Here is a 23,933-nt window from a genome sequence, read left to right on the forward strand (position 1 = left end):
AACTCCCTCGTTTGCAAAGGCCAAATTCACAAAACAGAAAAATAGAAAGTTTTTTTAAAAAACACAACAAACCTTCTCATAACTTATCTTTCATTTGCTTGTTTCCTTGACCACCTCACACCTCTGACGAGAACCTGCTCTTATGTGCAAACAACCATTTTCCCACACACCTCCCTTTTTTGTATTCTAGTTCAGTTAGCTATTTCAGCAAATCCTTTCCATCTTTCCCAATTTTTATCCTATAATTTATCTTAATATAATATAACTTTACCTTTCCTCCTTTCATCCATTAACAATCTATTTTTACTTATTTTTTTAAAAAATATATTTTATTTGGGTTTTAAACATAAATGCAAAAATAAAAACAGCATAACATATATCATAACATCTTTTCTTGACATCTATGGACTCCCTCCCGCCTCCCGCTCTCATTTGCATCATTTTCAATTCTTGCCAGCAATTTATCATCTTGTTTACACTCTTGTGTCAAATTCATTTAAATATAATCTATAAATTCTCCAATAAGTTTATAATTTTTCCTCAAATTTACTTATCATCTTAATTCCTTCTATTTTAGTGGTGCACAGTTATTTATGATCTAGCATCCTTTCTTAACATTCAACCAAATTACAGTATTTTTTTAAATAAATCTTGAATTTCTTCCAATCTTCTTCGACCCTCTCCTCTCCCACTCTCTATTTTTACTTAATCCTTTATAATATTTCTGCTAAAGCCACATAACTTCATTCCAACCTCCTTCTAACATTCCTTAATTTTACAATATTTCTGTAGATAAACCTTAAATTTCTTCCAGTCTTCTTCCACCGACTCTTCCCCCTGGTCTCGGATTCTGCCAGTCATTTCCGCCAGTTCCATATAGTCTATTACTTGCATCTGCCATTCTTCCCGGGTGGGTAGATCTTGTGTCTTCCAGTACTTTGCAATAAGTATTCTTGCTGCTGTTGTTGCATACATAAAGAAAGTTCTATCCTTCTTTGGCACCAATTGGCCGACCATGCCCAGGAGAAAGGCCTCTGGTTTCTTCAGAAAAGTATATTTAAATACCTTTTTCATTTCATTATAGATCATTTCCCAGAAAGCCTTGATCCTTGGGCATGTCCACCAAAGGTGAAAGAATGTACCTTCGGTCTCTTTACATTTCCAACATTTATTATCGGGCAAATGATAATTTTTTGCAAGCTTGACTGGTGTCATGTACCACCTGTATATCATTTTCATTATATTCTCTCTTAAGGCATTGCATGCCGTGAACCTCATACCTGTGGTCCATAACTGTTCCCAGTGAGCCATTGTAATGGTTATAAGGGGGTTACTTGTGCGTAAGTTGCCGTTACTGCTGGCTAGATTGCCTGGTTAACCTTGCCTCGGCTGACAGCCCTTCACTCCGTGGCCGTTCAGTCGCTTGCAGAATCCGTCAGTGGGTGTTTCTTGAGCCTCTTCCAGCAAAGAAGTTGTTTGACGCCAAGTCTCGGCCTACTCTCCCTGCGCGGAAATCTTCTGCGCAGGGAAGGAGTGGGCAGAGGCGTGCCCGTGCTTTCCCCACTAGTTTCGGGTGAAGAGTCTTGGAGACCCCTCTCCGAATCCTCCATCTCCCTCCCTTCTCTACTGGTGTTGCATTGATTTCCTTCCCCTCTGCTGGGCCCCTCTCCTGCATCGCTTGGGAGCCTTGCCTCCACCTCTCGCTCCGATGTCAGTTCCCTGACAGCCATCATTATGTTATGTCCAACATCTTGTGCCCATTTAATCATAGCAGATTTCACCGTTTCATCCTGAGTGTTCCATTTTGCCTCTCTTCTCACCCACCACCGGCACATGGTCCTCACTCAGGTTGAACAAAGTTTCCCATCCCTGCCTTAAGCTCAGCAGGCTCCTGTTTTCTTCCTCTGGCTCCACTTTCAAAACTTCCCTTCCCTTTCCATTGCTGATGTAAAGCTTATGCGGAAATCGATCTCTGAGCTTGATCGATGGAGCCGCGATCTCAGACAGCTTTACGATCCCAATCAATCACTTACAGCGGTCCGGCACGCTTCTTCTGCTGTCTCTTCAGTCACGGCTTTAAGCAGAGTGAAACACGCAGCGTTGTAAAGCAGCCTTACTTCTCCATGCAAGCATACATAGACAGTGTGTCTATTTACAGGTCTTTATTAAAACATTACAACATCAAAGTCCGTCACTGCTGGCAGCCATTGCTGCAAAACATGTCTCCCTCTCCGGATACACAGAGGGAACAACAGCAGTACAGTCTCCTCCCAGACTCCTCCCAGCTTCTATAGCTGACGTCGGAAAGTGACGCACACCTCAGAACACTTAACCAGTTAAGTTCTGAACTATCACACACCCCCTTGCGTTGCTTTCTGACAAGACCTGTGTAACATCTTCAGCAACACCGTGTGAGATCAATCCCTTCCCCAATGCCTTGCGCCCTACCTTGGCGTACCTGTTTGGCATCTGTGGAATCACCTCACAACTCTCAGAATCGCACTGTGCGAAACTTACCCACGTACCTGTGGCCTGGTACCTCTCAGGTGGAATACCCTTGGTCGTGCGACTGGATCGCCTAGGCACAAACTCTGGTGTTTCCTCTGGCTCACTGTCACCAGCAGGTGTGTCCTCTGCATCACAAGATTCCCCCTCTGACTTAAAGCGTCTTCGAATCCTCTCCATTACACTTACAGGAGAATTAGGCTCACTCTTGGGCTGTCCTTTTCTAACAACTTGTGGAGACGCCCCACCCTGCTCCTGAACCTGGTCAGTGACCTGGTCGTCATCAGCAGACTCAGCCTCTTCTTCCTCCTCACCAGAACTGTCCTCTGAATCAGAGAGACATTCTGAAAGAACATCACGCTGTGCAGAAATCTTTGGCCTTTCATCCTGCTCAAAGAATTCAGCGTGTTTACTGATCAGCACCTTACTCTGATCACCTGACGGGTAAGCAAATCTCCATGCACGAGCGTCTGGCTCATACCCACAGAAGATCATTTTCTGGACTTTGGCTCCATCTGGCCCTTGCAAAGCCTTAGGCACAGGGACAACCGCAGGAGATCCAAACTTGCGCAGAAAATGAACCTGGGGTTTTCTGCAATTCAACAAAGAGTACGGTGTGTCACCTACCAGTGAGTTGTAGATACGATTCCAGGTGAAAGACACACATTGGATTCCCTCCAGCCAAAACTTAGGAGGTAACCTAGCTTCTTTCAGCATCACCTGTGCAGCTTTAACCAGAGCTCCACTCCGCAGCTCTGCCACCCCCCCCCTTGCTGGGGAGAAGTAACTGTGTGACGTATCCCTCTTCTGTGAAAGAACTGCTGCAAAGCAGAACCAGTGTACCTAGCATTTCTGTCACTGACGATTGCTTGCACCTTGGTGGAGAATCTCTGTTCCACCCCCTCAACCCAGCTCTTGATCAGCTGTGCTGCATCCTCCCTGGATTTGAGACCAAGAGTCCAGGTGCTCTGCGAGAAATCATCCAAAAAAGTTAGCAGAAACCTGGCCCCTCCCAGACTTGGTTCCTTGACAGGACCTGCCAAATCTATGTGAACCAGCTCAAAAGGTTTAGTGGTTACCCGTTCCACCTTTGGGTAACTGCACCCCCTCACCTTCGCCTGCTTGCATGTGGCGCAACTAATGGCACGTCCACAATCTCTAATTTTACACCCTCTGGTAACCTCAGGAAGTACTTGCAGTTCTTCTAGAGAACTATGATTGGTCCTCTGATGCCATGCACAAGCACATTGAACATGAGTGGGAACTGTAGCACGCTGCGCCTGTGCTCTCTCAACCTTCCCCTCACCCCTAAGAGACGTTTTAAGAATGAAAAGATCATTCTGCCCCTTCTTAACCTTGGCAAGTACCCTCTCCCCTTTGGAGATTGTGCAGACATCATCCTGAAAACAAACCTGAAACCCTTTTTTCAACAAATAAGGCACAGATAATAAACAGTGATGCGCCTCTGGGACAATACAAAACTCCATCCTTTCCTGCAAAACAGAAAAATAGGCATTAGCAAACTTATAAACTTCAGCCCTTTGTCCATTTGCAAACTTAACAGTCTGTCCCTGTCCTTTTGGAATTGCCGTGCAATTCCACATCTCGACTGCAGGGGTCTCTGGAACCATGTTGCGGTTAGCTGCTGAGTCGATTACAAAAGCCATTTCGAAATTTTCCATTCGGCCGTCTTCGAACAATGCCATACTCGCAGAGACTTGATAAGCCTCTTCCTGTTGTTTACCACGACCACCTGGCTCAGTTCCACGCCTGCCTGTCTTCCCAGGCCTGTTGCCATGGAAACCCGCTTGATTCCCATGGGAAGTGTCCTTGCAAACATCCTGCATCGGCTCTCTGCTCCGGTGGGGGCAGCTGCCATGCAGACGTTGTATTCCAGTGGAAAAATACTGCCTGGGGCTCCTCCCAGCTGGCCTGGCCATCCTCCTGCTGGAACGGCGCCTCCCACCAGCCTGGCCCCCTCTGAAGGCACTCTTAGTGGAAAACTTTTCAAACTTGCCTTTGGAACTCTTCGCCCCCCCGATCTGCCCAACAGTGCTCCTTGAGACTGAAGTACCGGGAACTGGGGCCGCAGCCATCTTGGGGCTCTCCATTTCTTCTCCAGGGCCCTGGCCTCCTGCTGCAGTTTCACACAAACTTCGCAGCACATTCCAGGCAGCCCCTGGTGTCTGTACACCTTCCAAATGAGGCCTCAGTGAAGCATCAACGCATGCTCTGAGCATATTCAGCTCTTTTTGCATTCTCTGCTTGCCATCTCCAGGCACCGCAGATTCACAGCCTGCTTCAGCTGGCTCTGACTGGCTTCCTTCCCAAAGCCCAGTGACCAAGAACCAACCCCTGACTCTTCTTGACCATTCTTGCCAACTTTTTAAAGTTAGCTTTGCAAACGGAATGTCCACAAGAGCCTGGCTCTCTGCCATGTTCTCCCGTTCTCCCAAGGTGCCCCTCAAGCTGTACTCACTCAGAACTCAGTACCAGCTCCTCCGGGCTCTCCCTTCTCCGTGGAGAAACGATTTTTCAGCTGCCTTTTAGCTTTTAGCTCTGTCTCTGAGCAGCTCTGCCTTCCAGCCAGCTCTCTGTATCAGAAGCTCTCACTGTCTCTCGGAAGCAGGCAATTAATCATTCTTGCTCACCGGCATCCACGCTGACTTCAAAGCGTTCCTGGAGCTCACACCGACTGCTTTACGAGCGTTGTCTGACCTTCCCATAACCTATGCGGAAATCGATCTCTGAGCTTGATCGATGGAGCCGCGATCTCAGACAGCTTTACGATCCCAATCAATCACTTACAGCGGTCCGGCACGCTTCTTCTGCTGTCTCTTCAGTCACGGCTTTAAGCAGAGTGAAACACGCAGCGTTGTAAAGCAGCCTTACTTCTCCATGCAAGCATACATAGACAGTGTGTCTATTTACAGGTCTTTATTAAAACATTACAACATCAAAGTCCGTCACTGCTGGCAGCCATTGCTGCAAAACATGTCTCCCTCTCCGGATACACAGAGGGAACAACAACAGTACAGTCTCCTCCCAGACTCCTCCCAGCTTCTATAGCTGACGTCGGAAAGTGACGCACACCTCAGAACACTTAACCAGTTAAGTTCTGAACTATCACAAAGCTGCAAAATTCCAGCTGATCACCATCATTAAGAACTCTGTGAAAAGTGCCCCTGGGCATGTGCAGAGGGCTTGCCCTTCAGGCGCTGCTCTCGCCAGGCATAATGCCGGGCAACTGCATATCCCCAGGCAGAGTTTCGGACTTCAATTTATCTCAAGGCTGAAGATGGAGTAAGATGCTCCTTCTATCAATGCCTTCTAAGAGGCACGACTCATAGTCAGTCCTCTAGGAGAGAGAGCAGCCTTTGCAAAATGATGAAAAGCAGGCAGAGAGAAGAAAGTGTAGCAGGGCGTTCTTGGCTGTCTTCATTTGTCCCATACTTGCATGACTGCAAAAGATTCCGCCCTATGGAACGCCCTCACATCAGATTTCAAGGAAATAAACAACCATCTGACTTTTAGTAGACATCGGAAGGCAGCCCTGTTTAGGGAAGTTTTTAATGTTTGCTGTTTTATTGTGCTTTTAATATTCTGTTGGGAGCCGCCCAGAGCGGCCGGGGAAACCCAGACAGATGGGCGGGGTATAAATAATACATTGTTATTATTAATACAAACAGTTTCCTTTTTCTTTTTAACAATGAATACCACACAGACATAAAAAACGGGCAGTTCCTTTAACATGTTTCCTAAAGATTTCTGAGCTGCCTTTCAGCTTATGCACATAAATGAAACCTATGAACAAGAAGTATCTCCTTTTAATTAAAAATGGACACACATATAAACAGCAGCCCAGCCAACAAACCTCAGAAGGCACAGTGATAATATAAACCTGATTTAGAAGAACATGGATTTTTTAAAAATAAAAAGGACAGCAATGATTGATATAGTTTATTGATATGATGATGATTATTATTATTTCCATATATTGTTGTTGTTGTTTAGTCGTTTAGTCGTTTCCGACTCTTCGTGACCCCCTGGACCAGAGCCCGCCAGGCACTCCTGACTTCCACTGTCAAACTCATGTTGGTAGCTTCGAGAACACTGCCCAACCACCTCATCCTCTGTCATCCCCTTCTCTTTGTGCCCTTCATCTTTCCCAACATCAGGGACTTTTCCAGGGAGTCTTCTCTTCTCATCAGGTGGCCAAAGTCTTGGAGCCTCAGCTTCAGGATCTGTCCTTCCAGTGAGCACTCAGGGCTGATTTCCTTCAGAATGGAGAGGTTTGATCTTCTTGCAGTCCATGGGACTCTCAAGAGTCTCCTCCAGCACCAGAATTCAAAAACATCAATTCTTCAGCGATCAGCCTTCTTTATGGTCCAGCTCTCACTTCCATACATCACTACTGGGAAAACCATAGCTTTAACTATACGGACCTTTTTTTAAAATATAATTTTTATTAACAGGCCAATCAAATCACATTAATTCCAAATCACATTAGTTCCAAATCATACAGCCAAATTTTTAAAATTTTTGTTGGGGGTACCCATACTTCAAGCTCCGAAAGGGATCCAAACTTCGCCTTTGCTGCTGCTGCTTTGATTAAACAGTTCTATCCAGTTCTGTCCAGATAGTCTCTTTATTATTTTCCTCATCTTCTTGTTGTTATCATATATTCCTTTCTTTGTGATCTCTGATAATCTTCACAAGCGGGTTGCAAACAAACATATTCTGTGTGGATTTTACACTCTCCAGTAGTCATATCACATAAAGGACAGATGCCATTTCCACATCTCCATAAAAAACATTCCCACCGTCTGTCCGTTGATTTCTACAGGCTTGCCAATCCATATCTCAGGGGACCTGCCAGGTCAAGATCACATTCCGATAACCATACATTCACATTCCCATGACCCTGGACCTCCTCCCCCTCGTCTTCCGGCAAGCCTGTCTTAACGGAAGTCCATTTTAACTGCGTCATAAAACTTTCTTTCCCCGATATTTCCACCAGTCCTCTCTTTGATCAGAAATTCATTTCCACACAGTTCTTAGCTCCTGCTTGTGATTAGGAATTAGCAACGATTCTTCTCTCTGGAGGGGAGGGTTATTGGTACTCACATAAGACAAAATAAGAAAGGTTTTTTCCTCCCCCCCTTTCCGTTTCACTCCAACATACCAGTCTTTTAATGATGATTCTTCACTTGATTTATTTGTCCAACCCGTCACTCCGCTCGTAGAGATCCCATTAATCAGCAGTCTTTACTCCCGATCTTCACTTGATGTATGTGCATTAGCTTCTTTCCAATTATATATTTTGTGCTAATGCGAACCAGTGCGTGATTAGAGACAGCGTCAGGGAGAGCCGACGTCACCCGAGGGCTTCGTGCCAAGTGTCCTCACCCCATTCTTTCGAATCTGGGGGTGAATTATGGACACAGCTGGCAAGGCAGTCCCCCCCATTCCCTTGGGGGGGGGCAGGGAGGCTGCATACTCCCATCACAGCCTCTTAATTACCTCGTGTGAGTCAGAGAGATGTTATTGTCGGCCATCTTCCAATGCGCCCCCTGGTTGCCCCCCCGGACTTTTGTTGGCAAGGTGATGTCTCTGCTTTTTAAGATGCTGTCCAGGTTTGTCATTGCTTTTCTCCTAAGAAGCAGGCATCTTTTAATTTCGTGGCTGCTGTCCCCATCTGCAGTGATCATGGAGCCCAAGAAAGAAAAATATCTCCCTGCCTCCATTTCTTCCCCTTCTATTTGCCACTGTAAAAGATCTTGAGGTGGTTTAAAATCGACATTCCCTAGAAGCTGCAGAATTAAAACAGCAGCGTGGGAGCTACAGTCCAGTCACATCTGGAGGATGGATGTGGCTGGACTGCAGCTCCCATCAGCCCCCACCAGCACCCCATGACTGAGCCAGGGCTGATGGGAGTTGTAGTCCAACATCATCAGAAGGGAAGAAAGTGGCAGCAAAGCAAGGAGGAAAGTAAACCAGCAAAGCATGAGCTATTAAGTAGTGTTATGAGAACTATAAGGTCTAAGATATAAAATAAATGTTCATAAATGTACATAAATATATAAACCACATGTCTGAAACAGTACAGGAAAGAAGTCCTGAAACCATTTTGACTCTCCCAAATTGACCTCAAATGTTTCTCTGCAAGGACAAAGGAAATGGGAAAACCTACCCATTGTCCCTTTGCTCACAAATCCTGTCTTAAGGGCATGTCTGTGTATGAATAGTATGAGCCTGTGGCCTGGATTCAGGAACTGAATATTTACCATCACAAAAGAATGGCCAGACTGCCGATGTAATTCAATCATTGACCATTATCAGGTACCCTGGCAGACAGGTTTTCTGCTGTAGACCGCCCCTTCAGTGATGTATGTATGATGTATTGTGAGGTGGTCTTGAGCTACAGGGTGGCGATTTCAAAAGTCTATATAAGGGCTTGCACACCATCGTTCTGGGTTCCTCCTCCTTCCTGCATGTGCTGAGTGAGGACCGTGTTGCAACAGCTGAATAAAGATCAGGCTTACTAGCTGCTTGGCTTCTCAATAGTCTCTGGTTGGCCTCTGATACAGTATTTTCTCCTACCAATAGGGAACCCACTTAAGGACTCTATACAGGCTCTTGGATACCGAATAAGGGAAAAGGAGCAGGTTTTTCTTATAACAGTAGTACCTGAGTTCACCCTTCATGGATCATCTTCTGTGGTTTTCTGGGGGCAGCTGAGGACATGCCAGGATCTGGCTGCCATGGACACTTCCATCCCAGGATGACCTGTATTTAGAGGCATCCCACCTAGAACAGCGGAGGGAGAACGTAACCATTGTGGCTGGCAGGCACAGAGAACCTTCTCCTCCATATATTTGTCTAATCCACTTTTACAGCCATCCAAGCTGGTTCCCCTGCTGAATCTGGTGCACAGCCTTATCTATCTCTGCACTCAAGGTAGCTATATTTAAAAAAATTAGAAACCCACAATAGGGTGCTAATGCTTTCCATTTGGGCAGCTAAAAGATGAGAAACAGGTGTGCAAGTTTCCAGGTACTCCAGCATCAAGCAAAGGACAGGTGGTGCGTGGGAGAAATTTGCCTGCAGGTGTAGCCATTTCTGTTTACATGTTGCAAAAGATGAAGGAGGGAGGAGCAGGCAGGCATTCAAATGAGGCTGCATGAAGCATCCTTCAGACATCAGTTTGCACTCAGGCCTCTTAAAGGTAAAGGGACCCCTGACCATTAGGTCCAGTCGTGGCTGACTCTGGGGTTGCAGTGCTCAACTCGCTTTATTGGCCGAGGGAGCCGGTGTACAGCTTCCGGGTCATGTGGCTAGCATGCCTAAGCCACTTCTGGTGAACCAGAACAGCACATGGAAACGCCGTTTATCTTCCCGCCAGGACTGTACCTATTTATCTACTTGCACTTTGACGTGCTTTCGAACTGCTAGGTTGGCAGGAGCAGGGACCGAGCAATGGGAGCTCACCCCGTCACGGGGATTCAAACTACTGACCTTCTGATTGGCAAGTCCTAGGCTCTGTGGTCTAACCCACAGCGCCACCTGCGTCCCCTCAGGCCTCTTAGGAAGTAGCAATCTCTCTCTCTCTCTCTCTCTCTCTCTCTCTCTCTCTCTCTCTCTCTCTCTCACACACACACACACACACACACACACACAGAAGCTATTTCTCTGCCCCTAAAATCCAAATACCAGCCATCATCCCTCAGACCTCTGCTCCATCCTTAGGTGAAACACACAAAAGTGACTCACGTGTGATGTTCACTTAGAGCTTATCCACACCTACGCTTTCAGAAATCCACACTTTTTTAAGCATTTCCACCCCTGCACAAGCTTTCACCATGAAAACCCACTCTCTGAAGCTGAATCAGAGCAAATGTCAATCCAGGTCTTCCACGGACAGATGTTTGCTCTGACTGAGCTTTAAAGTGCGGGTTTTCGCGGGGAAAGATCTGGAGCAAAAAAGAAAGACTCAACATTGAATCATAGAGTTGTAGAGTGGGAAGGGACCATTAGGATCATGTACTCCAACCCCCTGCAATGCAGGAATTTTTCACCCAATGTGGAACTTGAACCCACAATCCTGTGATTAGGAGTCTCCTGCTTTACCAACTGAGCTATGTGCACACCCTTCCACAGTTGTGCATGTGTACCAGAGACAGCGTGTGCCTGTGTTCTATTCAGTGGGTGGAGAAGCCTGTGGAGTATCCTTTGGAAGTGAAACTTCTCCTTCCAGTATTCCTGATCCCAAGCGCAATGCTGGCACAGAAGGAAAAACCCCTCCTCTGCAAAATAATGTGTTTTTATGCTATAGCCACAAGGTGGCAGCTCCTGAATGAAAAACACAACGGAAAAGATGCGTGCCAAACTTGTGCAGCTTCCTCAGCGTGCAGGTTCATAGCAGTGCAGTTTTGTGCTGGAAGAAATTCAGACAGACTCCAGTTCTTCAGTCAGTTCAGTGCTTTACTGACAGGACCAAAGCATCTCTAGACTGTCATCTTTCCTACTAGATCTGTGATACTTCCACAATATTAACACATCACTGCCATCTAGAGGGGCAACTCAATAATGCAAGAAAAGTGGGATGAAAAGTTGGAGGCTTTCAGCAAGACGTTACAGGCTATGCACTCATTGGAAAGGAAGCAGTTCGTCCGCCTTAAAATTTTTGCAGGTGCAAATGGTATTGAGACTAGGGTCACCTTCATACCATACAGTTAAAATTCTGAGATACCACTTGAAATATACTCGGAGTTGAGAGTGGATTTCATGCTCTTTATTTGGCTCATAGTGGTGAGGAGGAATGGAAGTTCCCCTAGAATGTCTGCTTTATATACATTATTTACACAATGGGTCCCGCGTGATTGGCTAATTCCGGGATTCTCCTGTAGGCCAATCAGGTTGCGGATTGACTTCCACCTGGAGCTGGATTGGGTGGCTCCTGTGGACCAGTCAGACTGCTGCATTCTGGACCCTATTGTTCTAGGACCAATCAGACTGCTGCATTCTGATTCCTATTGTTCTAGGACCAATCAGACTGCTGCATTTTGAATCCTATTCAACTCAGTACATAACACCACTTTAAAGTGTAGTTTATAAAGGGGGCAGAGAAGTGTTAGGAGATCCCTGTTCCCCCTCCCTGAACTACATTTCACAGAGTTCTTTGGAAAATGGGCCCTTGCCTGTCGCAGCCATGTGGTTAATGGAACACTTTCCCAGGCAGGTATGGCTGGCGCCAACTTTGTCATCATTTCAGTACCACGCCAAAAGCATGTTCTGTTTTCCTAGGCATTTGGGTAGCAGCAATGACATTATATGACATTGTTAAATCTCCTTTCTATTTATTTTATTACTTTATTTCTTACCTTGATTGTAAATCGCTTTGGGGCTCCCCCCCCCCGCTCTATATATGAAGTTCCTCTATATATAAGAAGTTGCACTGGTCTGTTGTCACACTGTTGTTTTACATCATCAGACAACCCTACCTCTCCTGCGAAGATTCAGTTGAACCCATGGATAACACAATCCCATTTATTTCAATGAGTCTGCTCCAAGTTACTTTAATGAAACCTATCAAGCACTTTGACCACTTTGACCAAACTGTGGGAGGCAGTGGAAGACAGGAGTGCCTGGCGTGCTCTGGTCCATGGGGTCACGAAGAGTCGGACATGACTAAATGACTAAACAACAACAAATCAAGCACTTTAATCATTGATTAAACTTTGAGATAAAACAGTGCAATTGGGACATACAAACAACATTTGCGTGCCTTCAAAGGCACGGCTTAGTCATGAATCTGAATCAAAGTGCCCTGACTCCATCACAAACAATAACATAATCAGAAAAGGTTGGGTTTGGTAGTGTAATAAACAAAAATCTGCCCTTATTCCCTTATGGGGGTCACAAGAGCCCTTATAGAGTCCTTTGTAGGTTCTCCATCGGTCGGAGAAAATAACAGAGGCCAACCAGAGAATATTGAGAAGCAAAGCAGCTAGTAAGCCTGATCTTTATTGAATTGTTGCAACAGGGTGCTCCCCTCACACGCAGGAAAGGAGGAGGACCCAGAACAAAGGTGTGCCTGTCCTTTATAGACATTTTAAATTCCTTGCCCTGGAGCTCAAGACCACCCCTCCATACTTCATACATACATCACAGAAGGGGTGTAACCCAAGACTACCCCCCCACAAACATCATACCTACATCACAGAAAAGGTGGTCTACGACAGAAATTTGAATGTTGTTGTTTTTCCTGTCAGCTAGGTTATCTGATCATGCCTTATCTGACTGCCTTTCCTGGTAGCCTGCCCATTCCTTTGAGATGGTGATTACCCAATTCCTGCCCTCCCTCTTTGCAGAGAAAACACTTGGTCAGTTTGGGAGTCAAAATGGTTTCAGGGCGGTCTTCCTGTGCTGCTGCAGATGTGTGGTTCCCATATCTATGTACGTGCTAGATTGGTATATTTATGTACACACACACACACACACACATGACCTTAATTTTTTTATTTCAGTGATGTACCTATGGCCCCCAGTATGAGAGTAAATTACTCTGTTTGGGGTGGGGCAGAACAGAAAATGGGGTTTGCAGCACACAGCTGCACTAAAGCAGCACTCTGGCACCAGTTTGGAGTCAATCAGGTAAGGCTGGATTTGGGGGTATATCTATGGCCCTTGGTTGACTGTCAATCACTCAGGTTTGGGGGGGGGTGCAGAAAGCAGGGTTTGTGGCACAAAACGGCATCAAACCAGCACAGTACTTTGACACCAGTTTGGAGGCAATCTGACAAGTTTGGTTTTCAGCCATTTGCTTGTGACCCCGGTTCGAGTGACAATTACCTAGTTTGGGGGGTGGCACAAAACGTGGGACTTGTGGTGCAAAACAGCACAAAACTAGTGCTAAACTTTGGCATCAGTTTTTTTTTTGGGGGGGGTGGGATCTGAAATTTCAGGGGTGTTCAGTTTCAGAGCTGACAGCCTGCCACTCCTCCTTTCCCGGCCAAACACTGCTGGCTTGGATGAAGAGAGAGAGAGAGTTGGAAGATAGCCAAAGTGAAGCCAGGCTGCAAACAGATAAGATAGGCTTGGAAACTCTGTCCACTGACAGTGGGGAGGGGCCAATAAAGACTCTCAGTCCTCACCAGGTGCTGGAAAAGGCTCAGAGAAGAGTGGAAGAGGAGGGGTAGAAAGGCGAGTGTCACAGTCTGGTTCACGGGTGATCGAAGACCCGACTGGGGATGTCGGGACAGGGAGCAAGATGGTGGGGTGGGAGCAGGAATGGGAGTTCAGAAGCCAGGAGTCAGGAAGTCAAGAGTCCGGGGGTCAGAGAGCCGGGAGCCAAGAAGCCAAGGGTCTGAGGGTCCGGAAGCAAGGAGTCATGAAGTCAAGGGTCCGAGGAACAAGAAACAAGGAGTCCAGGAGTCAAATGCAGCAAGGCAGGGAACGTGTTGCTGTGGCTGACCTTATATCCCTTCCCGGCTCTTGCCACCAGGTGCAGTGAGTTACCAATCAGCCTCACCTGTGTGGCTGCGCCTTGCCTCTTCAGAACAAACTTAGCAAGGCCCCAGTCCTGCAAAGTCCTATTGGTCACAGGGCCTGGCTCCTGCACGCACACCTGACAGTGAGGTTCTGGCGCTGTTCTTGTTGGACACAGGGATCTGATTCAGACTAGAGCATCTATCGTTGCTGGGAGAGAGTGCGAAGCTCTGGGTATTTGCTTCTGTAAATAAAACTATCTTGAACTGATGGGAGTCTTGTTACTGCTGTTCAGCTGGCTCATTTCCAGGGATCGTTATAGGGGGTCACACGTTAATGAAGCTGGTGGAGATGAATGAGCTGTCTTTGTGCATCTCGACCTTTTCCTTTTTTAAATAAAAATATTTTTATTAGCAATTTCCATATAACAGCTTATCAAAACATATCTTAATCATTATTTCCCCCCTTTCCCCCCCTCCCCAAACACCCCTGCCCCAGAAACGTCCCTCAGCTCTCTCTCTGATTTCTCAGCACATATTATTCTCTGCATACTGTAAAATTGTCTAAATCCTTATATGATCTTTCTACTATGTTAACAATCAATAAATTTGTGTATGTTTATCCAGAATGCAGCAGTCTGATTGGTCCGCAGGAGCCACCCAATCCAACTCCAGATAGAAGTGAATCTGCAACCTGATTGGCCTACAGGAGAATCCCAGAATTAGCCAATCACGTGGGGCCCATTGTGTAAATAACGTATATAAAGCAGACATTTCGGGGGAACTTCCATTCCTCCTCACTACTATGAGCTGAATAAAGAGCATGAAAGCCACACTCGATTCCGAGTATATTTCAGAGTCCAATTCATTTTGGTTTTTTTAAAAAATAATTTGTAAAAAAGTTCCCATTCTTCTTTGAAATCACAGTTGTCCTTATCTCGCAATTTGTATGTCAATTTAGCCAACTCTGCATAGTTCATTAATTTCTCTTGCCACTGTTCATTTGTCGGGGTTTCCTCGTTCTTCCATCCTTGTGCTATCAAGACTCTTGCCGCTGTTGTAGCAGACATAGATAAGTTCTTTGTTTTCCTTGGCAGGTCTTGTCCTACAATCCCTAACAAAAAATCTTCTGTTCTTTTTTTTTTTTGCAAATGTCATTTCGAACATTTTCTTCAATTCATTATATATCATTTCCCAAAATCATTTCCTTTTCCATAGCCACTGGTGGGGTGGCATTGCATACCTGGCTTCAATTTGGTGCTCCTGCTGCCGAGCTTGCAATGTGCCCAACTTCCTGCTGTCTTGCCACTGCCCAATTGGTAAGCAGTGGCGATGTGTGGCATTGGAAAGTCACCTAAACCACCTCACCACTTCCTGCTGGGTACTGCTGCCAATCACACCCTGACCATATGTCCAATTTAAACCCTGATTTCTGGTTGGCCAGAAGCGGCTTAGTTATGCTGGCCACATGACCCGGAAGCTGAATGCCATCTCCCTCGGCCAGTAAAGCGAGATGAGCGGCGCAACCCCAGAGTTGGTCACGACTGGACCTAATGGTCAGGGGTCCCTTTACCTTTACCTATCATAGAATCATTGAATTGTAGAATTGGAAGGGACCCCAAGGCTCATCTAGTAGCTAGCCCAAATCCCTACAATGCAGGAATCACATCTAAATAACCCTTGCAGATACCCATTCAACCTCTGTTAAAAAACCTCTAATGAAGGAGAGCCTGCCGCCACTCCATTGTCAAACGGCTCTTACCCCCCAGAAAGTTCTCTCTGATATTGAGCTGATATTCCTATTCTTCCCAGTAGTGATGTATGGAAGTGAGAGCTGGACCACAAAGAAGGCTGATCACCGGAGAACGGATGCTTTTGAATTCTGGTGCTGGAGGAGACTCTTGAGAGTCCCACTGGACTGCAAGAAGATCAAACCTATCCATTCTGAAGGAAATCAGCCCTGAGTGCTCACTGGAAGGACAGATCCTGAAGCTGAGGCTCCAAGACTTTGGCCACCTGATGAGAAGAGAAGACTCCCTGGAAAAGACCCTGATGTTGGGAAAGATGGAGGGCACAAGGAGAAGGGGAGGACAGAGGACGAGATGCTGGGACAGTGTTCTCAAAGCTGCTAACATGAGTTTGACCAAACTGCGGGAGGCAGTGGAAGACAGGAGTGCCTGGAGTGCTCTGGTCCATGGGATCACGAAGAGGCGGACACGACTAAATAACAACATAATTTGAATCCATTAGTTTGGGTCCTACCCAGTAGAAAACAAGCTTGCTCCATCTTCCTGGTGACAGCCCTTAAGATATTTGAAGATGGGTTTCATGCAACCTCTCAGTCTTCTCCAGTCTAGACGTAGGACTCCCCAATGCAGTTGGAGCATGGGAAGAGAGAATGTTATAAATGCTAATTAAAATGTGTATGACCCCTCCCACCCAATTTCGATTTAGGGCCCAGATCTTCCCATGCCAGATTGGTTCCACTCCAAATACTGGATAGGGCCTGACTACCATAAGGAGGGACATAATAACTCTAGTAATGAGCAAGATTTGCCAGAGATTCCGTGTCTTCAGACATTGCTTGCAGGTTTGAAGTGCTTCCAATGTAGGTGTATGTGTGACCCAGCTGAGCCTTGATTAAAGGACCCAAACCAGGTGTGCTTCATAGGGCATCACTCACCTCCTTTCATGCAAGAAACACCCCTGATAAGCTCAACCATCCCAGCAATTATTTGCAATCTGCTGCAATTGTGGTTACAAGGAATCCTTTGCGGCTCTGTTTCTTTCCAGTAAAGGTGGGTGAAGAAGCAGTTGCTTCACCCAAAGTCGTAAACCAGTCTCTGTGCCGGGATAATAAAACAGAAACACTTGTTATGAATGTCTATTTGGGTTCCTTGCCAAGAAATGACATTACTTCCTTAATGGACTGGACAGAGATGGGATGTCTTTTTTCCCTGTGATCTGGGGCCTCTACGGACTTCTTTTTCACTGCACATTGCACATTCAGGATGGTTTGTGCTCTGAACAGTATTAGGGTATTCACAAAAGTTCCCAGGATTTTGTTTCACTCAGGGATTGGGTTTTGCAGGACAGAGCTAGCACAGCTAACTTTTGCTACTAGGTTCCCCCCCCCCAAGGTAAAGGACCCCTGGTCAGTTAAGTCCAGTGAAAGGCGACTATGGGGTTGTGGCACTCATCTCGCTTTCAGGCCGAGGGAGCCGGCGTTTGTCCACAGACAGCTTTCCGGGTCATGTGACCAGCATGACTTAACTGCTTCTGGCGCGACGGGACACCGTGACGGAAACCAGAGCGTACAGAAACGCCGTTTACCTTCCCGCTGCAGCGGTACTTATTTATCTATTTGCACTGGTGTGCTTTCAAACTGCTAGGTTGGCAGGAGCTGGGACAGAGCAACAGGAGCTCATCCCATTGTGGGTATTCGAACCGCCGATGTTCTGATTGGCAAGCCCAAGAGGTCAGGAAACCTTTTCAGCAGGGGGCTGGTCCACTGTCTCTCAGACTTTGTGGAGGGCCGGGCTATATCTTGGGGGGGGGGACAAATTCCTATGTTGGATCTGTGGCCCTCCAGATGTTGTTAGATTCGATGGGGTTGGCTGGGAAACTGCCCTGAGTGCAAAATATTGTGTAGCACAACTATAACCAGGAGTAGGAGCCTGTCATTGCATTAGGCCTGTGCTCAGACATCTCCACTGGCTGCCGATTTGTTACCAGACCAAGTTGATGGTTTTACTCCTGATATATATAAAGCCCTTGCCAGATTGAGGCCAGTTTAGTATGCAATGGCATTGCTCCAGGAATGGGAAACATGCAACATTGCTGGAGAACAGGCTTCCATCCTCCTTGGCCATTGTCCATGCCGGCTAAGGGGGAGGTGGACTCCAGCAAAATCTGTAAGGCTCCAAGAATCATGGGTCTAAACGTAGGTTCTGTTGCCTCTCCTGGTATGCCCCACGGAGGACCTTAAGGTCAATATATAGCAACACTCTAGAGGTCCCAGGCCCTAAGGAAGTTAGATTAGCCTCAACCAGAGCCAGGGCCTTCTCAACACTGGCTCCAATCCTGGTGGAATACTCTGTCTCATGAGACCAGGGCCCTGCGGGATCTGATTTCTTTCTGCAGGGCCTGTAAGACAGAGTTGTTCCACCTGGCCTTTGGCTTGGAATCAGTTTGATTTGCTCCCCCTCTTTCTTTTTCCTTTCTCCTCCTATGAAGAGATTGCACCCTAATGTTTTAATGTTGTATCTTAATCTTTTAAATTGCATTTTAATCAACTTGTTTTTATTATTGGTTGTTAGCCACCAGGTTAGAGCCCAGTCTTGGCTGGGGAGGGCGGGGTATAAATAAAAAATCATCATCATCATCATTATTATTATTTATTGTAATTGCCGGACTACAACTTCCATCAGTCTTGACCAGTGTTCCCCAAAGATTGTCCCCAGCACTGGAATTATCATCAGGTGGAAGTACAGTAGTGTCAGGTGGAATTGGAAGGGCGTTGGATTTAAAAAAGGGGGGGGCAGGGGAAGCATAAAGAACGAAGAGAAGAGATTTTTGAAAAACCATTCGTACAGGTTTCATCTGCTGTGTAATTGTGCTTACCACCAAGTCAGGTGCTGTTGTGGGATGGCAACAACGTCTCCTGTGGATTCGGCAGTTGTGCTAGAAGCAGGGTTTTTTTCTGGGCTTTGATGAACCCTTTTCAGTTTCACCCAGGCCTGGGAAATGGATCTCAGCTTGCCTGCCTATTTGGCTGATGGCAGGCGGGCCCAAGCACCAGTTGCACCCCTGGGACTGATTGGACTGAGCCCGGGGGGACACTGAATATTTTTTCCCCCTTGAAAAGAGGGCAGTTGGCCTCACAGCATTCATAAGGGGACAATTAGACCAAAAATTATTAAAATAATGGGGATGTGCTAAAGAATATATTAAAAAAACATTGTTCTGGAGTAAGTATATCGGTATGTGACGAATGAAGTTTTGCAGGGTTAAAGAAAGAGAAAAATGGTGCAAAAAGTATAAAAATAAACGTAATCTACATTAGACACAACAATTTAGAAAGAGGAAAAATTTTGAGTGAGAGCTGGACCATAAAGAAGGCTGATCGCCGAAGAATGGATGCTTTTGAATTATGGTGCTGGAGGAGACTCTTGAGAGTCCCATGGACTGCAAGAAGATCAAACCTCTCCATTCTGAAGGAAATCAGCCCCGAGTGCTCACTGGAAGGACAGATCCTGAAGCTGAGGCTCCAAGACTTTGGCCACCTCATGAGAAGAGAAGACTCCCTGGAAAAGACCCTAATGTTGGGGAAGATGGAGGGCACAAGGAGAAGGGGACGACAGAGGACGAGATGGTTGGACAGTGTTCTCAAAGCTACCAACATCAGTTTGACCAAACTGTGGGAGGCAGTGGAAGACAGGAGGGCCGGGCATGCTCTGGTCCAGGGGGTCACGAAGAGCCGGACATGACTAAACGACTAAACAACAACAACAAAAATTTTGAGGTCTTAGAACAAAGGAAGGAAGTCAATATGTGTATATGTACGTAATGATTAGAATGATGATATGGTTTTATTTGTAGATGTGGGTTTTTGTTTTTTGTTTGTTTCTTTGTGTTTGTTTCTCTTGTGTTTTGTTTTTTCCTTGTTTGTACTGTTTTATTTTGGATTCAATGTTTGCGATTTTTGTTGTAATTTTGCATTGAAAATAAAATATTAAAAAACATATTAAAAAAGAAAAAAGAAAAGGGGTTAGTAGGCCATACACATTTGGGAACCTCTTGGTCTTGAGTCTTGGCCATGCTGGCTGTGGGTGAGGGGAGTTAGGGGTCTAAGTATCTAAATACCAAGTTAATTACTCAAATTGGTTTATCTGGAGCCGTACACTCCTGGGATGACCAAATGCCTCTTCCCAGAGAGCAGCGTAGGATGGGGGTTCCAGCAAGATGTCCTTTATCAGCACTATTCTAAGAGTATGTCTGCTTGGAAATAAGGTTAATTGGGTTCAGTGAAACCCGCACACAATAGGATAAAGAATGTCAGCCTTCCTAAGTTATTCCTCCCCGCCTCTGCATCTTCACACACCCATGCTACCACCCTCAGGTGAAGCGATGGTGGGATGAAAAACATCTTGTGAAACAAGGAAGTGAAAATAATTAGAGAGCGCCTATTAAACAGCTGACAATTAAACAGCTGACTGTTAATTTTAGGCTCCCAGAATTGAGCAATAATTATGTCCTCTATGCGCACCAGCGAACCGTATAAAAAGGCTTGTCCCCCAATGGGTTTACACCAGAAGCACCCGATCCTCTGAAACCATCTCTTCGGATCCAGTAGGAAACCAGGTAATTTCTTTCCTTTTAATGGGCAAATGGTTCTGCAAATGCTTCTCTTCTCTGAAGGTTCTTCAATATCAGACTAATCTGATTTGATCTCTCCCCCCCATACCCAACTTTTACCCAAAGTGAAATATTGAGGGAAATTTCTGAATTCCTCCCTGGGCAAAATTCTGGAGAAATGTCATAAAGAGTGTTTCAGCTGAGCTACGGTTTGGTGTTCCGATGCTTCTCGCTGATTTCAAATGTCCTCAGGGGACATCTTCTGGAGAAAAGAGTCTGTCCAGTTAGCTTAACTGATAATGTTTGGGGACTCAACTTGGCATCAAACATTTCCTAAATAGGACCTTCTGGTGGATTTGGAGCGCACTAGGGGAATATACGGGACGCAGGTGGCGTTGTGGGTTAAACCACAGAGCCTAGGACTTGCTGATCAGAAGGTTGGCAGTTCGAACCCCCACAATGGGTTGAGCTTCCGTTGCTCAGTCCCACCTACCGCCAACCTAGCAGTTTGAAAGCACGTCAAAGTGCAAATGGATAAATAGGTACCACTCCGGTGGGAAGGTAAACAGCATTTCTGTGCACTGCTCTGGTTCGCCAAAAGCGGCTTAGTCATGCTGGCCACATGACCTGGAAGCTGTACGCCGTCTCTCTCGGCCAATAAAGCGAGATGAGCGCTGCAACCCCAGAGTCGGCCACGACTGGACCTAATGGTCAGGGGTCCCTTTACCTTTACCTTTAGGGGAATATATGGAGCTGCCCTCTTGAGATTCAGACTGCAGGTGCATCTAGTTCAAGTCCTGACAGCACTTAATGACAGCTGAGTTTAATTGAAAGAACACAGATAAAACATAGAAGGTGTGTGTGTGTATGTATACACACACACACACACACAGTGGTGCCTCACAAGACGAAATTAATTTGTTCTGCGAGTTTTTTCGTCTTGCGATTTTTGCGTCTTGCGAAGCACGGACTTTGGAAAAGCTTCAAAAATCACCAAAGTCTTCAAAAACCTCAAAAAAGGCTACCACACCTCGTGCTATGAGTTGCTCCTCGAAGTCAAGTCGCAACTGCACCCCCTGAATGCACAGTTTTAAGAAAAAGGAAACAAGCTTGCAAGACAAAGGAAACAAACTTGCAAGACGTTTTTGTCTTGCGATGCAAGCCCATAGGGAAATCCGTCTTGCAAAGCAACTCAAAAAACGAAAAACCCTTTCGTTTTGTGAGTTTTTCGTCTTCCGAGGCATTCGTCTTGCGAGGTACCACTGTATATATATATATATATATATATGCTAAAAACAAAAAGCTATAACAGAAATGTAGTTTTGGAACATAGGACCAGGATTTTTTTAAATATCCATTTTCACTCTCCCCACCCCTTTCTCTGAAAGTAACACATAGTGTCTTCTTCTTCTTTGGCGATCCCTCGTAGCCGAGTAAGATTGTCTTCCATAAACACAGTTTTAACAATGAGTCTGTAAGGGACTGTGGAGGCCAATTCTGGATCCACACGTCCTTCCACAGTGGGGACATTGGTTTCCCAGCAGGATTGATCACGGTGAGGGTTTTCCAAGCGTGCCTTCCTCTTGGCACGTTTCTCCCTTGCGTCCTGAGTTCGAGTGTCTTCAAAGCCCATGACACCTTTGGTAAAGCTGGAACGCTTGCAGGCCAGTGCTTCCCAGTTGTCAGTATTTATACTACATTTTTAAAGATTTGCCTTAAAAGGGTCTTTAAACCACCTTTGATGACCACCAGCATTACGCTTTCCATTTTTAAGTTCGGAATAGAGTAGTTAACACATAGTGCATTGCATTCTGGGTAACTTCTTGGAAGCCACATGGCCGTGGTGGGTTGGGACCAGAGGGAAAATTGAGGCTGGGGGCTGGAAGCTCAGGGTGGATAGAGGGGGGGGGGAGAAATAGGTGGATGAAGCAACAGGTGGAAATATTACCTTTATGCAGTAGTCTAGTATCTACTCACACAGTCCCTCTCTGTCCTCTACCCAGCCATGCAAGAGGCATGACCAGAGTTGAAAGACACATTTCACACATACCATAAAAAGGTTTGGGACGTGAAGCAGGGCTTTGTGAGGGATGCAGAGAAGAGGCATGGCTGCCAAGAGGGGTGTTTGATCTAGTAGTAGTAGTAGTAGGAGTAATAATAATAATAATAATAATAATAATAATGGGAAGAGTTCTGAGGGCAAATAGAGAACCTTCAATGGCTGCATTCGACCCCTTGGCCTGAGGTTCCCTACATCTGCTTTAACCCAATTTTGCATATTATATCCGCTCTTCCAAAAACCTCATTCTTGGCAATAGGCCTCATAATTGTAATAAACTTTATGCAATAGATAGAACACAGTAGAAAAGATTTGAGTGAAAACACTGCGGAAATCAGGGGTGGGAAGTCAATTTATGAAACGATGTAGCTGTTTGGTACGAAGATGATTGTGAAAATGTTTGAAAAAGTTAATAACAAAATGATACTGCAATAACCTCGTTTCAGATCTTTCCCAACCAGCTTCAAGATGTCTCTGCTGAATGATGGAATCTTGATGGAGGACTTCTATGACCCAGAAATGGAAGGCCTGGACTCCTTCTATCAGTATCCGTACTGCTACCGACCACGTCAGCGTAGCTGCTACTATCCTAGGGGTTATGGCTATGGTTATGGTTATGGTTATGGCGGTGGCTATGGTTCCAAGTGGCGTCCTGGCTACACTTGGCAATATCCTCAGTACTGCCCCCCACAGTATTATGGCCCCGGTCGCTGGCCATGTTACTACCCTGGTAAGAGATGGCCATGTTAAGTCCAGATGAAACATGGATGATCCAGGAAAGAAGAGGCAGGATTCTGACCCGCAGCTGAATGAATGGACACAGTAGTCAGAATTGCTGAGAACTCCAGAGGCCCTACTGTTCAGCCGGTGGGATTTGTGAGGTCTCCGCACTTCTGTTAATGCTTCATGCTTGGACTTTATTCCTTTGGTTCCCCCTGTTTCCTGGTGTCTTGTATCCTAGCCGTTGGTGCTATGCTAGGACTCTCTACCAAATTGTGTTTCAGCAGCGCTTGGCTGAAGGAGGCTCATCGCATAATAGCAACCAACTCTGCTTTTTTGTTGTCGCCTCGATCCATGATGATGTATATCAGCTTTCCAAGAAATAAGATGTTTCATATCTCTGTTACTGCTGCATGTTTTTCAACTGCAACAGGCCATTTCCACTGGCTCCTTCCTTTATATCCTCAATAAAAAATTTCAGCATCTCATAGAGCAAAATGGTTTTGTCTACTTCTCTTCATTTTCTACCACAAGAGTATTCAGTGGTGGGCCTCTGGATGTGGTTGGGGTCCATCTCACAGCAGCTCCACCCAAGATGGCCAATGGTCAGAGGTGGTGAGGGTTGATATCCCACAACTGCTGCAGGGCACCATGTAAACTATCCTTGCTCTTTGACAAGGGAACCTGTGCTAGAGACAACTGGTTGATTACCAAAATCATTTCTAGATACATTCTGGGGATCAGGGGTAGGCAATAGTAGCAGCAGTAGTAGTAGTAGTAATTAACAATAATAATATTTATAC

The 23,933-nt window shown here is 45.9% G+C and overlaps 1 long non-coding RNA gene across 1 annotated transcript; it reads left to right on the forward strand.

Moving 5' to 3' along the window:
* Positions 1-20,222: 20,222 nt before the first annotated feature.
* Positions 20,223-23,628, forward strand: LOC309330098. Its single transcript, XR_014151256.1, has 2 exons — positions 20,223-20,357; positions 22,857-23,628. It is a non-coding gene; the product is annotated as an uncharacterized lncRNA (long non-coding RNA).
* Positions 23,629-23,933: the final 305 nt, after the last annotated feature.

Source organism: Podarcis erhardii (assembly GCF_964252035.2).
Source record: "Podarcis erhardii genome assembly, chromosome: 15".
Lineage (NCBI taxonomy): Eukaryota > Metazoa > Chordata > Lepidosauria > Squamata > Lacertidae > Podarcis > Podarcis erhardii.